This window comes from Orbicella faveolata, unplaced genomic scaffold (genome assembly GCF_042242905.1).
Source record: "Orbicella faveolata isolate gen_17 unplaced genomic scaffold, um_ofav_v1 contig_3, whole genome shotgun sequence".
NCBI classification, from domain to species: domain Eukaryota; kingdom Metazoa; phylum Cnidaria; class Anthozoa; order Scleractinia; family Merulinidae; genus Orbicella; species Orbicella faveolata.
In genome coordinates, this window is record NW_028301558.1 from 18427501 (window position 1) to 18442926 (window position 15426).

The following is a 15426-nucleotide window of genomic DNA, read 5'->3' on the forward strand; positions in this document are numbered from 1 at the left end:
AAGAGAGCCAACAACAAACTCAACCCACATATGATGCCGGGGCCGGGAATCGAACCCGGGACACATTGGTGGGAGGCGAGCGCTCTCACCACTGCGCCAACCCTGCTCCCCTAGAAAAAAGAAACTTTTGCTGATCGACAGAAGGACAATCCGTAACTGAGCTCAAATTGGGTCGGATTGGCGATCGGAATGGCTCTACACGATCCTTTACTATTTCAAGTTTATTTTCACTATTCTGCAGCAAGCCAGAAAAATAAAAAGCATTTTCAATCTCAAGGATGAAAAACCTTAGCTTATCACATTTATTTACCAAGAAGAATGTTGATATACAGATATCGATGGGCGTTATATCGAATTACATACAACACTAGATGAAAAAAGTCGCTGTGCCTCCCACAGATCCAGGACCGTGGACGCATCTTCCAGCTCTAGAAAATCCAAGCCAGTTATTTACATGGAGAAACGTTTAGTCGAAAAAGATTTATTTCAAGAGGAAAATTATCGATAGCCTGGCCTGACTGTTCAACAAAGCAGCCAATTACTTTGAACAAAGGAATCAAGTGGTATATGCTGCTGAGTTATTCCCTCCGTTTGTAACTTGGTAGATAATGACGATATACAATCACGGACAAAATTGAACCCGAAAGTGACCACTATAGAAAGCGAGGTTGCTATTTCTAAAAGGAATTGTAAAGCTGCGTGGGCAAGAATATAGAACAGTTATTTATCAATAAGTAGTTTCTAAATATAAAGACCCCCTGGGGGGGGGGGAGAGAAGGGGCGGGAAAGTAACCATCGAAGTGAGGTCTCGAGCGTTGACCCTGCACCAGAGGTGAACTCAAGTACTATGAAAAAAGCCTACTATGCCACTGTAGTTTTGCAAGACCAATCTTAGCCTTTTTAAACACATTTATATGTTTTAGCAGAATAAAGCAATTTTACTCTAATATTCATGAACCATTTGGGTAGCCATTAGACCTTGACTAATTAGAGAGATCCAATTTTATGATGTCGTCTCATGTTTACGGTAAGTGACCCAAATATCATATTACAGTTTTATGATATAGTTATTTCACATTTTGTTACCTATTGATTTACCATGGCGAAATGTGGGCATTTACATAGCTCAATATTTTTTACTTCTATGGAATTTGTTCTAAAAAGCGCAACAATACCTTTAAGTCAATTTTATTTTCACGAAATTAACAAAAATAAGGTAAACACTTGAATACTTATACCCAAGGGTGGTTACCTGGGAAACCATTTCGCGCTCTGTTTATTAGCTAGTTGTACCTTCGGCAAAGTGCAATTCTGAAAGCTTACCCACCCAAATGTGACCAATCATTGCACGATACGAATTTACCAGTTGCCATTAAAATACCCTGTTTCAATCAGGCGAGGGCATTCTTCCTTCGAGACCTGCGCAACGAGGTAAGCAAAAAAAAAAAAATTGTGGTGGCGTCGTTTTGTTCACTACATTACGATTTAGCTAAGGGATACTTGCTTTTTCCTTATTTCTTACTTCAGAATTTCGATTATTTATCACTAAGGCCAAACAAGAAAATAATACAATAGATTTAATACAAAGCCTAAGAAAATGAAATCTGTTGTTTAGTAGAAATTTATATCCCCAAAGCATCTTGAGTCAAACAAAATATTATTGAAAATCCATGGCTACGCCCAGTCGCGATCAAAAAAGGTAGAACTCACTTCAAGAAAAATTGCGTAAGTAGTCAGTTACGTACAGAACAGTAAGTTCTGCTTCCATCAGACATGGAAACCCGAGATAAAGGGCTAAATGCCATCCAAAACTGCTACATTTCTGGACTAACCTCATCGCGATTCGAATTTTAGAGTACTAGTAGAAGAGTAAAGTATATGAAATGTAAACAAAATTGAGCATAGCCTAGCAGCGCCTAATTCACTCTCGGCCTCCCCACGCAAAACTTGCGCGGGAAAGTTAGTTATTCGTCCGCAAAATGCCACTATCGCGTGTGTTTACTTGAAAAACATTTAGCCGTGCCTGAATGAGTGACTTGCTTGTTAAATCATATTACTTGATTTATTTTTTTGTTTATTATAATTCTCTATTTTGGCGTAGGCTATAATTTTGATTTGAGAATAATAACTAAAATAATTTTATTTTTTCTTATTTTTTTTCCAAAATGAGTTGTTTCAAATGTTTGAAGCGAGGATTATCAGTAAAGGTCCTTAGTTGCACAAATTAAAGCAACGTCCAGGCAGCTACACGTATATTACTAGTTCAACCTAAAGACCGTCTACGACGGACAACGGCGACTACACCGGCAAAATTTGATTCTTTAACAGGTTTCTTAAACGTTTAAGACAAAATCAAATAACAGTGTTTGGTTTAATAGCAGGGAATACAACAACAACAACAACAACAACAATCTTTATTTTTGTTCAATTTTCGTTTTTACAGCTAGACTGGCCCAGGGGTAGCTAGAGCTAGTCTCAGGGCGGGCCAGTCTATCAATCTATCAAGCGTGTTACTTAAAGAACAGCCTATATTTTTAAGCTTTTTCACACACTGAATTAAGCATATGAGAAATACTCGTAGTAACGCTTTTAACCTCAACCCAAACAGAAGCAAATTGCTGTTATAGAAGAGCTAGTACGTTCGCTAACTAAAACTGAATTCTTTCAATTATTTTTTTTTTCCTATTCCCCATTCGAGACTAGAGGCTATCGATTACTGAAATACCAAAAGGAGAAGTATTCTATTCCCGGCTAAACACCAAAACCTATTTAGTTCAGTGTAAGCAGTAATGAAAAATGTTACTTTACTTTAAGAAATTGTTCGTTTATAAAGGAAAAAGCAGCAAAATTAGAAAGTGTTCTACAATTATGGCGCGCGTTATTAGGTATTTTGAGTTTCTTGTTTTTTTCATTAAAATCAAGCTGTTTGAAAGCGTGAAAGTCTACGGACATGGCTCTAGGAAGTAAATTTTAAGTAAGAGATGAATTAATTGCTTTAAAAACGGTGTTTTTTTTTAATATTTTACAGGAATACTTTTAAACATGGGACGTATTCTTGTCATGTTACTTGTGATGTGCCTCATTGTCTCTTCGCAGTTGCGTGAATGGTTTGTATCAACTCGTGATCAGTCTATCATTAACAACTTTTGACAGAAAAGTCTCAAATATAATTCACTGCGACTCAGACAGAGGATAGAAGAATACTACCTCTCGGCATACAGATGAACGAAAACACCTAAAAAATAATATTGACATTCATTCAACGAATAGCAGACTTAACAAATGCACTGCCATCAAACGGCTAAAATAAAAAAATAATTATTAAAACTGTTCTTCCTATTCAACCCTCGTATAAGGTTATACCCCCGCACCTCCCTCTCTCTCTCTCCCCCCCCCCCCCCCCTTCACCACTCCTAAACCTCTCACGTCGTGGGCCGTACAAGCTTGGATGAGACCGCGCACTACGAGAGTAGAAAACTGTGTCTGTGTATGCGCTTATGCATGTCTTTTCTGAGATCAGTGACCTAATCCAGGATGGTTGATGCTATGTCGGAAAGCCAAGCTTCAGATGTCGACGTTCAATTAAAATTTGAACAGCCCTTGCTTATTTAGAATGATTATTAAAGAAAATTTTGTTTGCATTTCATGTGCAGTGAAGCTTGGCGTCGTCGTCGCGCCGGTGTAGGATTGAGGGGGGCATTGAGAAACCATCAGTCTGCCCAAGCCACTGCTGACATCATTTCAGAGAGAGGGCATATTCCGGAGACTGAGCCCCAAGATCAAAATTATGACGATGAAGAAATGTAATTTGACAATTGAGTGAAAAGTCAAGCTGAGTATTGAGCAAAAGAAATAAAAGCTTCATTACTCAATCCTTGCTGCCTATTATATATATCATGCATGCATGGACGTGATGAGGCGTAAAAAAACTATAACAAAGCAGAATTGAGGCAAAACGTATATGATCGGATTAGGCAAGACTAGAGATCGTTTCGTGAAACCATAGACAAGCCACAAACAAAACAGTGTTACGCATGCATGCAGTTCCGACACATTTCACTTAGCTAGGCCTCTTGCTGAATAAACACGCTGACCGTATACAAATGCTGTACTGAGTCAAAACGTCAAGTTTAACACATCATGCATTCTTTTAGCTTTATTCAATATCTTGACAAGTATTCACAGCAATGCAGTTTACGATATCACATTTGAAAGTGCACAAGATGTACTTTCCAGCAAAAAGATAGGCTGACTTCATGAAAAGTAATATAATTTTTACAAAAATTTTAATTAAAAGACGTTATGAAAAACGGCAAAAAATGAGATAAACTCAAAAATGCTGTAACACCACTCTGCTGTTTGAATTTCATAAGAATGAGACTTTTTTGCGATGTATATAAACAAACGCATCCCGAAAATCGAATAGAAATCGAGAAAATCTAGAATTAACTACGGTTTTTTTCCAAGACTTAAACAGGAAGTGCGTGTTTCAGTCACCATGGCAACCACCCACTTATAGAAATTCGAGTCCGCAACGAAATGCAAAAAAAACGAAGCTTTTATTCAAAGTTATTGGGCTGAGTACTGGTCAAAATCTGAATTGTTTGGTTGAGAAATGACGCGTGGTGCCTAATTGGGTTTTCATTTATTGTTCGACCTGATACTCGGCTTGTGTTTTACACCTTTAAGAATTCCGGGATCTCTAACTTTCTTTGACATAGGTGAAGTCACATGCCACATATCCAGGTCATTGGTGATTTTGAATAATTACTATACGTTTAAGACAAAGCTGTTTTCTTTTCCTCTGAACCCTAAATCAATCATACAAAATACATTCAAGAAAACTTACCATGACTGAAAAAAGGAAAAATCTCTCCTATTCACGGTAGGTAAAAATATTCTCACTTTTTTACAAACGGCTAAACAGGGAACTTCCATTCAGAGAAAACATTTGGTGACTTTGGGCTAGGGTTAGGGTTACAAAATTACTATTCTGGATGAAATTTTGAGTCGCTTAGAGCTTACAAGGGCTAAAAATCCGTTTGCTTTTACGGTGTAAATTGTAATTCAGTTTTAGCCTTTTTAACCACCTTTATAACATTTAGTTAAAACTAATTAACAATTAGACCCGTAGCCCGCAAGGGCTACGGGTCAATAGCCCATGAGGAGAAGCCGAATGGGCTATTGACCCGTGGCCCTTGAGGGCGAAGGGTCTAATTGTTTTAGTATCACCCAACTAGACGGACAGAAAAGGCAATAATAAAATTAGCAAATGCAAGTTGAAGAAATATTTATTTGGGAATAAAACGAAAGAAAGCGTCACGCTCGATGGCGCCAATTTCGCTACTCGATGACTATTACTAATAGTCCCCTAGTAGCGTAGCCAATCAAAATGCAGGATTTGCATTAGTCCACTAGTTGGGTGATACCAATGTTACTTAAATAATAAGTCAGAAATAAAGAAATTTTGTATACTCTAATATGCATGGACCACTTGGAAAGCCATTAGGCCATGACTAATCAGAGAGATACAATTATATGATATCGCTGTCTGATGTTTACAGTAAGTTATTGACTCCACAGTGACCAATCGATCACATCTGCATTGCACGAGGTTTTTCAATGCTATAGCAGTCTGCTGTGAAGAAAACGAAACTGTAAATGTAGGCCTAAGTCAGTACTGATGTACTTAATGGATTTAATAGAACTGAATAAGGCAAAGTCTTGCGGTGTAAACCTTACCCACGAAAGGGTCACTTTAGAAACTATCACCGGCGCCTCTTGCTATCAAATAATTATGTGTCATTACAGTTTTAAGATATAGTTCCCTGTTATTTTGTTACCTATTTATTTACCGTGTCAAAATGTGAACCACCATTACAGCCCACGATTTTAACTTTTCTTTTTTTTCAATACTGTGGCATTTGTTCTAGGAAGTGCAACACCGTGACTATAGGTAACGCATTTTTTACACATTGAACGGAAATCAAGTAAAATCTTTGCTGTAATATTCTCATACAGAGGGGTGGTCACCTGTGAAACCATTTCGCGCTTTGTTTATTAGCTTTATCTTTAGCAAAGTGCAGTCATATTACCGGCGCCTCTTGCTATTACAGTTTTATAATATAGGCCTCTGATATTTTGTTACTTATTTTTTTGTCATGCCAAAATGGGAACAATCATTGCAGCGCACGATTTTAGTTTTTGTTTTAAATACTGTGGCATTTGTTCTAGAAAGTGCAACACAACTATAGGTGAAGAATCTTTCACAAATTTAACGGAAATCAAGTAAAATCTTTGCTGTAATATTCTCATACACAAGGGTGGTCACCTGGGAAACCATTTCGCGCTTTGTTCATTTGCTGTATCTTTAGCAAAGTGCAGTTATAGTCTGAAAGCTTATTCATCCAAGTTTAGCCAATCATTGCATAAGACGATCTTATATATTGTCACTAAAACACCCTGTTTCAATCAGGCGAGGTAATTCTTCCTTCGAGAGAGGCAGAACGAGGTGAGTGAACAAAATATTTAACGAAGGCGTCGTTTTGTTCGGCTACACTACGATTTAGATCCTTGCTTTTTGCTTATTGTTTATTTCAGAATTACGATTGTTTCAGTATCACTAAGACCAAACACAAAAAAATTGGATATAATACAAAGCCTAAGAAAATATATGCTGTGTTTTCTATGGCAGAAATTTATATCACCAAAACATATTGAGTCAAACACAATCTTATTGAAAATCACGCCAAGTTGCGATCAAAAAAGTAGAATTCATTCTGAAGTAGTCACTTATGGACAGAAGATAATAAGCCCCAACTGCCTTTCCCACCTGGTAAATTCCTTGACTATTACTATTTGTTTCCTATTCTTTTCCCCAAAATGTGTTGTTTCAAATGTTTCAAGCGAGGATTATCAGTGAAGTTCTTTCTTTCGTCCAACCTAAAGATCGTCGAGGACAGACAACTACGACTACACCGGCAAAACTTGATTCCCAAACAGGTTTCTTCACATTTAAGGTAAATAACAGAGTGAGGTTCAATAGCAGTCTTGACATCAAGTCGGTAAAAGAACAGCCTTGTTCAAGCGTTTTTACACGTTGAATTAAGTATATTAGAAATACGCGTGCTAGTGTTTTTCAGAAGCAAAGACTTGTTTTAGAAGATGGAGAAGTTCGCTATTAAAATTGAATTCTTTCTATATATTTTTGCTATTTTTCCATTGCATCTTCCATTCGAGACTAAAGGTTATCGATTAAAAACCAAATGCAGAGGTATTTTACTCCCGGCCGAGCATCAAAACTGAATTGAAAGCAGTAATAAAAGGCGTTTCTTTACTTTAGGATAATATGTTAATAAAGGAAAACGCAGCTAAATTAGAAAATGCCCGTTCGGACCTGACGATTATTTTCCATTCAAATTCGAACTGTTTTTGTCAACATTATGGTGAAAGCCCCGATGCACATGGCTCTGCTGTGTACATTATGAGTAAGCGATGAATTTCTTGGTTATGTTTTAAACACGGTGATATTTTTAACTTTTACAGGAACTGAAGACTTTTAAACATGGAACGAGTTCTTGTAATTTTACTTTTGATGTGCCTCATTGCCTTTTTCCAGTTGCATGAAAGGTTTGTATCAACTCGTGATCTGTGTATTATCAACAACTGTCGACAAAACAGCCCAAAGTATAAATCAGTTCACCTTAAACAAAGTATAGGGGATTATTGCTCTGGTCTCTCGTCAAACAAATAAATGAAATTACCAAAAATATTTAGAGTGCAATTCATTCAGCGAAAATGCACGGCCATGAATGGCTGCAATATGAAAGTTTAAACTGTTCTTCGTATTTGACCCTCGCATAAGGCCATACAATGCCTCAAATTCCCTCACTACATCAACCTCCTCCCCCTCCTCCCCCCCCCCCCACCCCGCCCCCTCCCGATCCTCCCACGTCATTGGGCTGTGCCAAACTTGGGAAATAACAATGAGAGCCCATACTAAGAGAATAGAAAAATGTGTCTGTATATGTGCTTGTGCATGTCTTTTCTGAGATCTGTGACCTCAATTCAAGGTGACTGATGATAAACCAGAACGGCGAGCTTCAGAGGGCGACGTTAAATTAAGATTTATACAGTTCACGCTCTTTAGAATGGTCGTTAAAGAAAGTTTTATTTCCATTTCATGTGCAGTGAAGCTGGTCTTTTGGAGAAGACTGGATTGAGGGGGTCATTGACGAACCATCCCTCTTCCCAGGCCATCGCTGACATCATTTCGGAGACTGAGATCAAGCCTGTTCCGAAGACTGAGCTCCAGGATCAGACTCATACCCTCCACAAGGAAATCTGTTGCTTTGACTGACCAAATCCTGTTTAAATAAAGGATTGTTGTTGATTGTTGTTTAAGAACTGTGATTTGATAATTGAGTGGAAAATCAGGCTGAGCATTGAGCAAAAGAAATAAAAGTTATATTGATTAATCCTTGTTGACTATTTTCTATGTCATGCATACACCGACATGACGAGGAATAAGAAAAGTACAACAAAGCAGAATTAGGGAAACTGGAGTTCGTTTCCTGAAACCATAGACAAGCCACAAACACTGAAACCAGTGCTACACGTGCAGTCCCAACACATTTCACATGGCTTGGCTTCTTACTGAATGAACATGCAAAACTGATACATCACTTACTTGAACTGAAACTAACAAATTTGATGCGTCCTGTCGTAAAATCACATGATCGGCCTTTCTCAGGGTTTTGGATCGGGTTTGACTTACCGCTGAGAACTGGTCAAAATCTGTTGTTTAGTTGACAAACGACGCGTTTTGATGGTACAATGATTACAGTTAATGCAATGTTGAGCCAACAAAGAGAGTCGGCCAGGGGTTTTGGTCACGTGGTATACTCGACGTTGGGGTTGGGGTATAGAGAAAATACAACAAAGCGACTAAAAGATTTAAAATTTCATCCAGATTAGCAATTTTGGGGTAAAAGAAGGCACAAAATAGTCTCTCAGAATAAAAGTTCTTTGTTTAGCCGTTTGTACAAAGCAAAGGTGAAAATATTTGTACTTGCTGTGAATAGGAGAGTTTTTTGGGGTGTGTGATTGATTTAAGGTTCTGAAGAGCAAAACAAAACGAAATCGAAGACAATTTTTGCTAAATTTGTGCTAAACGTAACTGGACTTGTGACTTCACCTATGACGGAGAAAGTACTACTATTATCAGTTGAGTAAGGCGCGACAGAGTTTTGGTGACGAGTTAAGGACTTAAAATTACGGTGTTGCCACGGGCAACTTTTCTCGTTTCCAATGGTAACAGTATCGTCGTCCGCTATTTCGAGCGCTTTGCTGCCAATGACGTCACAGGCCGACAAGTTGCCAATGGAAACGGAGCCAGTTGCCCGTACGGCAACGCAATTTGAACGTTAAAACATGGTCAGCAAACTTTTGTCGCGTCTTAATCTACTGATAATCATAGTAAGAGATCCCGGAATACAAAATGGGTAGAACACAAGCCGGCCGGATACAAGCGTGTCAAACTATGAAAGCGTAATTAGGCATCAAGCTGAAACAACGGATCACGACAATCACCCGGATTACGAAATTCTAAGAAACGTGACAAGTAGGCAAAATTCTTTCCGCTACAAGCTTATCCTGCGAAGGCAACAGAAAGTACGCCGAAAATTTAGTTTAAAAACGTTTTTATAAAATCAAAACATTTTTTAGATCAGTTTCAAAAAGTAGTTTTTATGGTCCTGTCCACAATAGGCCAGAGAACTTGGTAAACGGCGTTTTCACTCTCAAAAAGCATCAAAATTAATCCCGTTCACACCGCGGGAGAGAAATCTGAAAACGCAGCTTACATTATTATTGTGCCGGATGTCATGGTCTTCCAAACGCTCCGTTTAGAAAATCTTTTCCGGCGTCCACACTAGAACGTAAAGCCGACATTTTAAAATTCCTCAGTCCGGTTTGAAGAGCATTTCTCGAAAAGTTGCGTTTTCGTGACGGATTAGTGTGGACGGTAGGCCAAACCGTAGAACTAAATCTGCGTTTTCAAGTTTCTCCGGCGTATAGTGGACGGGGCCTAAGTTAATCCGAATGCCGGTTGCGCTCCTTGACACTGAAATATTGAGTTTTTCGTTACATCGCACGTTAATTTTGGATGTAGATACAACCATTTTTTTTATGCTATAGTTCAGCTCAAATTTATATCAATTTTGTTTGCTTGAATCACTTTGGAAAAATAGACCTCTTAATTTAACCGTATTTGAACGATTTCCATATATCCCCAGAAACACTCTAGATTTGAACCAAAACTTCCACATTGTGGACTTTACTGAGAACATGGCACAATTTTCTGCCCACGCCAGTTAGAAGTCAATTAGATGTTTCGCGTACCTCCGTAGTAGTGCTTCAGCATTATAGAAATTTCGGCTGAAATCTTCCAATTCTCTCTTTTCTTGTCTAGAATTGTTGCCATATTTTTTTCCCACTACTTACGTTGGTCGCGACTTTCTCGCTTGTAGCTTTGAATGCCCTCAGGCGATTTGCGCCGTCAGATGACTTCATGGTGGAAGTTCATGGTGATTCAACCCGATGGCAGGGTAAATTATGAAGGCTGATGAGTACAGGTCTTATGATTTCTACTCCGTTGCACTGAATTCAAAGAACGGTAGCTATCACTGTTGATTAATTTTCACTTTTCCTAGTTAAACTTTAGTTGAACTAAAGTTTGATCCGTGCTGATCGTTAACCTGCCCTCAAAGAGAACAACACCGCGGCCCGTACCAGTCGTACATATCGGTATTAAAGACCTGGATCGGCAGAGTTTGTGTACGCCAAGATTGCGACTTTTGACTGGGAGTTTTTCCGAAATACTTTAAGGAAACAGTCAATCTACCCAAGAAAGCCTTGTTTTACTATTTGTAAACAACTTGCAGTATTGACTCGGTTAAGTGCTTGGGGACAGGTTTAAAGTGATTATTCTTTTTCATTTACTTCTAGAATTCCTCGAAGACAGATTTTCCATTTGGAGATTTTAAATTGGTCATTCTTTAATTAAACCCGCTTCAGGTCCAACGCACTGCGGCTTTTTAGCCATGAGAGTAGCCCAGGCAGGTAACGGCCTTAAGGGCGGATAAATAAAGTTTGCTACTAAAATTGACTTCTTTCCTTTATTATTATTTTTTTTTTTTTTTTTTTTTTTTTGCTATTTTTCAACTCCATTTTCCATTTGAGACTAAAGTCTATCGATTAAAAACCAAGGAGAAGTATTATATTCCCAGCTTAGCACCAAAACTTAGTATTTAAAAAAGGTCTTACTTTACTTTAGCAAACAGTACACGTTTGTTAAGGAAAACGCAGCTAAACTAGAAAGTTCTCCTGACCACGATTATAGCGCGGGTCAGTTATTATCATAGCTTCTCGTTTTTCCCATCAAAATCAAGCTGTTTTGGTGAAACATATGATAAAAGTCCATGAAAATGGCTCTAGGAAGACGGTGAATTATGAGTAAGCGATGAATTTCTTTCTTGCAACACGATGGTTTTTTTTTCCTTAAACAGGAAAACTTTTAAACATGGGACCTGTTCTTGTGCATGTCATTTTACTTGTGATGTGCCTCAATGAATCTTCCCAGTTTGTATAATAATTCGTGACCACTGGTTTATCATTAACAAATGTTGACAGAATAGCCTCAAATATAAATCACTTTACCTCAGACGGAGGATAGAGGAATACTGCTTTGGCCTCTCGTCAAACAGATGAACGAAAATACCAGAAATATTGAGAATGACATAAAATTCAGCGAAAAAAATGCACGGCTCCCAAATGGCTAAAATACGAAATTAATTAAAACTGTTCTACGTATTCAACTCTTGCATAAAGTCCTAGTCACTTTGACAGCCCACTTTAATTTTGGAGTGGAAACAACCTGATGCTCTGTAGTACTGCTTCAGTATTAGAGAAATTTCGGCGGAAATCTTCAACTTCTCTCTTTTCACTTCTGGACGTTCCAAAAAAATGTTTTTTTGCAATCTCTTTCTCTCTATATGTTAGTCGCTACTCTTTCGCTTGTAGCTTTAAATGTCCTCAGGCGATTTGCGCCGTCAGATCACTTCGTGGTGGAAGTTTATGGTGTTTCAACGTGATGAAAGGGTAAATTATGAATCCTGGTGAGTACAGGTCTCGTGATTTCTACTTCCGTTGCACTGAATTCAAAGAACGGGAGCTATCACTGTTGCGTCATTTTAACTCTTCCTAGTCGGTTAGACTAAAGTTTGATCCGTGCTGATCCTTAACCCGCCTTCAAAGAGAACAACACCGCGGTCCGTACCAGTCTTACATATCGGTATTAAAGACCTAGATCGGCAGAGAGTGTGTCCGACGTACCAACATTTTGACTTTTGACTGGGAGTTTTGCCCGAAATAGTTTAAAGAAACAATCTATCTACCCAAGAAAGCCTTCTTTTAAAATTTGTGTGCAGCATGCATGATTAGCGTACGTGGTTAAGTTGCCTACGGACAGGATTTGACATGGTTATTCTTTTGCATTTACATCTAGAATTCCTCGAAGATAGATTTTTGACATTTTCCATTTGCAACTGGTGATTTTAAATGGTCATTCTTTCTCATTTGCACCCGCTTCAAGCCCTCACGGCAGCTATTTAACCATGAAAGTAGCTTGGGCAGGTAACGGCCTTACGGCGGTAAATTGAGAAAGCCTTTGTCTCTTCAAGGAGCAGTGATCTAATATTTGATCGAGTAATTGGATTTCAGAATACCTCTCCCCAAGCCCCTCCCGTATCTTTTCTCTCTCCGATTTTTGGGCTGCTCGCCAACCGACCGAACTTCTAGGACAGGCTAAAGGCTTCGGAATCGAGAATCTAGCGTTTAACGTCAGAAGAAACGGAATGATGTGAAAAGTCCGTCCATATACTAAAATCAAATCCCAAGGAAGAACTTTGCCAAGGGGGACGAATTATTTGACACTGGAAAAATCCTGCTTGCTTGAGGCATTAATATATTATTTACCGTAACTAAATGGATGGAAAACAAAAGGAGACATGATGCATAAGGAATGTGTGAAATAACAGCGTTACTGGCTTGTTATAAAACCAGCTAAACCATTAGTTCAACCTACAGATCGTCAAAGACGGACAATTGCTACTACACTCTCGGATAGGCATCATTCAAGGTAAGAAAAAAACAGTGTGCGGTTCAATATCAGTGAATATCAAACGTGTTAGATTTAAAACAGCCTAACCTGAACTTTTTTATGCACAGATTTAGAAATTTAAGAAATACGTACTAGTGCGTTTCGGCTAGAAAGAATAATAACTAAAATAACTTTATTTGTTTCTTATTTTTTTTTTACAAAATGAGTTGTTTCAAATGTTTGAAGCGAGGATTATCAGTAAAGGTCCTTAGTTGCACAAATTAAAGCAACGTCCAGGCAGCTAAATGTATATTACTAATTCAACCTAAAGATCGTCTAGGACGGACAACGGCGACTACACCGGCAAAATTTGATTCTTTAACAGGTTTCCTAAACGTTTAAGACAAAGTCAAATAACAGTGTTTGATTTAATAGCAGGGAATACAACCGCAACAAGCTTGGATTAAGCATATGAGAAATACTAGTAGTAATACTTTTAACCTCAACCCAAACAGAAGCAAATTGCTGTTATAGAAGAGCAAGAACGTTCGCTAACTAAAACTGAATTCTTTCAAGTATTTTTTTTTTCCTATTCCCCATTCGAGACTAGAGGCTACCGAGTACTGAAATACCAAAAGGAGAAGTTTCCTATTCCCGGCTGGACACCAAAACTTATTTAGTTCAGTGTAAGCAGTAATAAAAGATGTTACTTTACTTTAAGAAATTGTTCGTTTATAAAGGAAAAAGCAGCAAAATTAGAAAGTGCTCTACAATTATGGCGCGCGTTATTGGGTGTTTTGAGTTTCTTGTTTTTTTTCATTAAAATCAAGCTGTTTGAAAGTGTGAAAGTCTACGGACATGACTCTAGGAAGTAAATTTTGAGTAAGAGATGAATTACTTGCTTTAAAAACGGTCACGGTGTTTCTTTTTTTATATTTTACAGGAATACTTTTAAACATGGGACGTATTCTTGTCATGTTACTTGTGATGTGCCTCATTGTCTCTTCGCAGTTGCGTGAATGGTTTGTATCAACTCGTGATCAGTCTATCATTAACAACTGTTGACAGAAAAGTCTCAAATATAGTTCACTGCGACTCAGATAGAGGATAGAAGAATACTACCTCTCGGCATACAGATGAACGAAAACACCTAAAAAATTATATTGACATTCATTCAACGAATAACAGACTTAACAAATGCACTGCCATCAAACGGCTAAAATAAAAAAAATAATAATTAAAACTGTTCTTCCTATTCAACCCTCGTATAAGGTTATACCCCCACCTTTCTCAACCCCCCCCCCCCCCTTCCCCATTATTCGTAAACCTCTCACGTCGTGCGTCGTGGGCCGTACAAGCTTGGATGAGAACGCGTACTAAGAGAGTAGAAAACTGTGTCTGTGTCTGTGCTTATGCGTGTCTTTTCTGAGATCTCTGACCTAATCCAAGATGGTTGATGCTATGTCGGAAAGGCAAGCTTCAGATGTCGACGTTCAATTATTTATTTTATCTTATTTGCATTTCACTTGCAGTGAAGCTTGGCGTCGTCGTCGCGCCGGTGTAGGATTGAGGGGGGCATTGAGAAACCATCAGTCTGCCCAAGCCACTGCTGACATCATTTCAGAGAAAGGGCATATTCCGGAGACTGAGCTCCGAGATCAAAATTATGACGATGAAGAAATGTGATTTGACAATTGAGTGAAAAGTCAAGCTGAGTATTGAGCAAAAGAAATAAAAGCTTCATTACTCAATCCTTGCTGACTTTTATATATATCATGCATGCATGGACGTGATGAGGTGTTGAGATGAGATGAGGTGATTTATGATCAGATTAGGGAAGACTAGAGATCGTTTCGTGAAAACATAGACAAGCCACAAACAAACCAGTGTTACGCATGCATTCAGTTCCGACACATGTCACTTAGCTAGGCCTCTTGGTGAATAAACACGCTGACCGTATACAAATGCTGTACTGCGTCAAAACGTCAACTTTAGCACATCATGCATTCTTTTAGCTTTATTCAATATCTTGACAAGGATTTACAGTAATGCAGTTTACCTAATCTCATTTGAAAGTGCACAAGATGTACTTTCCAGCAAAAAAAATAGGCTGACTTCGTGAAAAGTAATATAATGTTTACAAAAATTTTAATTAAAAGACCCTATCAAAAAGGCAAAAAATAAGATAAACTCACTGAAATGCTGTAACACCACTCTGCAGTTTGAATTTCATAAGAATGAGACTTTTTTGCGATGTATATAAACAA

General features: G+C 38.2%; 3 long non-coding RNA genes across 4 annotated transcripts; all 3 read left to right on the plus strand.

Moving 5' to 3' along the window:
• Positions 1–1359: 1359 nt before the first annotated feature.
• Positions 1360–3872, plus strand: LOC149106731 (uncharacterized). The gene is made up of 3 exons (XR_016210001.1): positions 1360–1431; positions 3029–3107; positions 3654–3872. It is a non-coding gene; the product is annotated as an uncharacterized LOC149106731 (long non-coding RNA).
• Positions 3873–6440: 2568 nt separating this feature from the next.
• On the plus strand, positions 6441–8477 carry LOC110057396 (uncharacterized). 2 transcript variants are annotated; one of them, XR_002297552.2, is made up of 4 exons: positions 6441–6511; positions 6949–7019; positions 7546–7629; positions 8191–8477. It is a non-coding gene; the product is annotated as an uncharacterized LOC110057396 (long non-coding RNA). The 2 variants fall into 2 exon arrangements; XR_002297553.2 differs by having other exon boundaries at positions 6448–6511; positions 6907–7019.
• Positions 8478–13122: 4645 nt separating this feature from the next.
• On the plus strand, positions 13123–14910 carry LOC149106732 (uncharacterized). The gene is made up of 3 exons (XR_016209962.1): positions 13123–13198; positions 14103–14181; positions 14692–14910. It is a non-coding gene; the product is annotated as an uncharacterized LOC149106732 (long non-coding RNA).
• Positions 14911–15426: the final 516 nt, after the last annotated feature.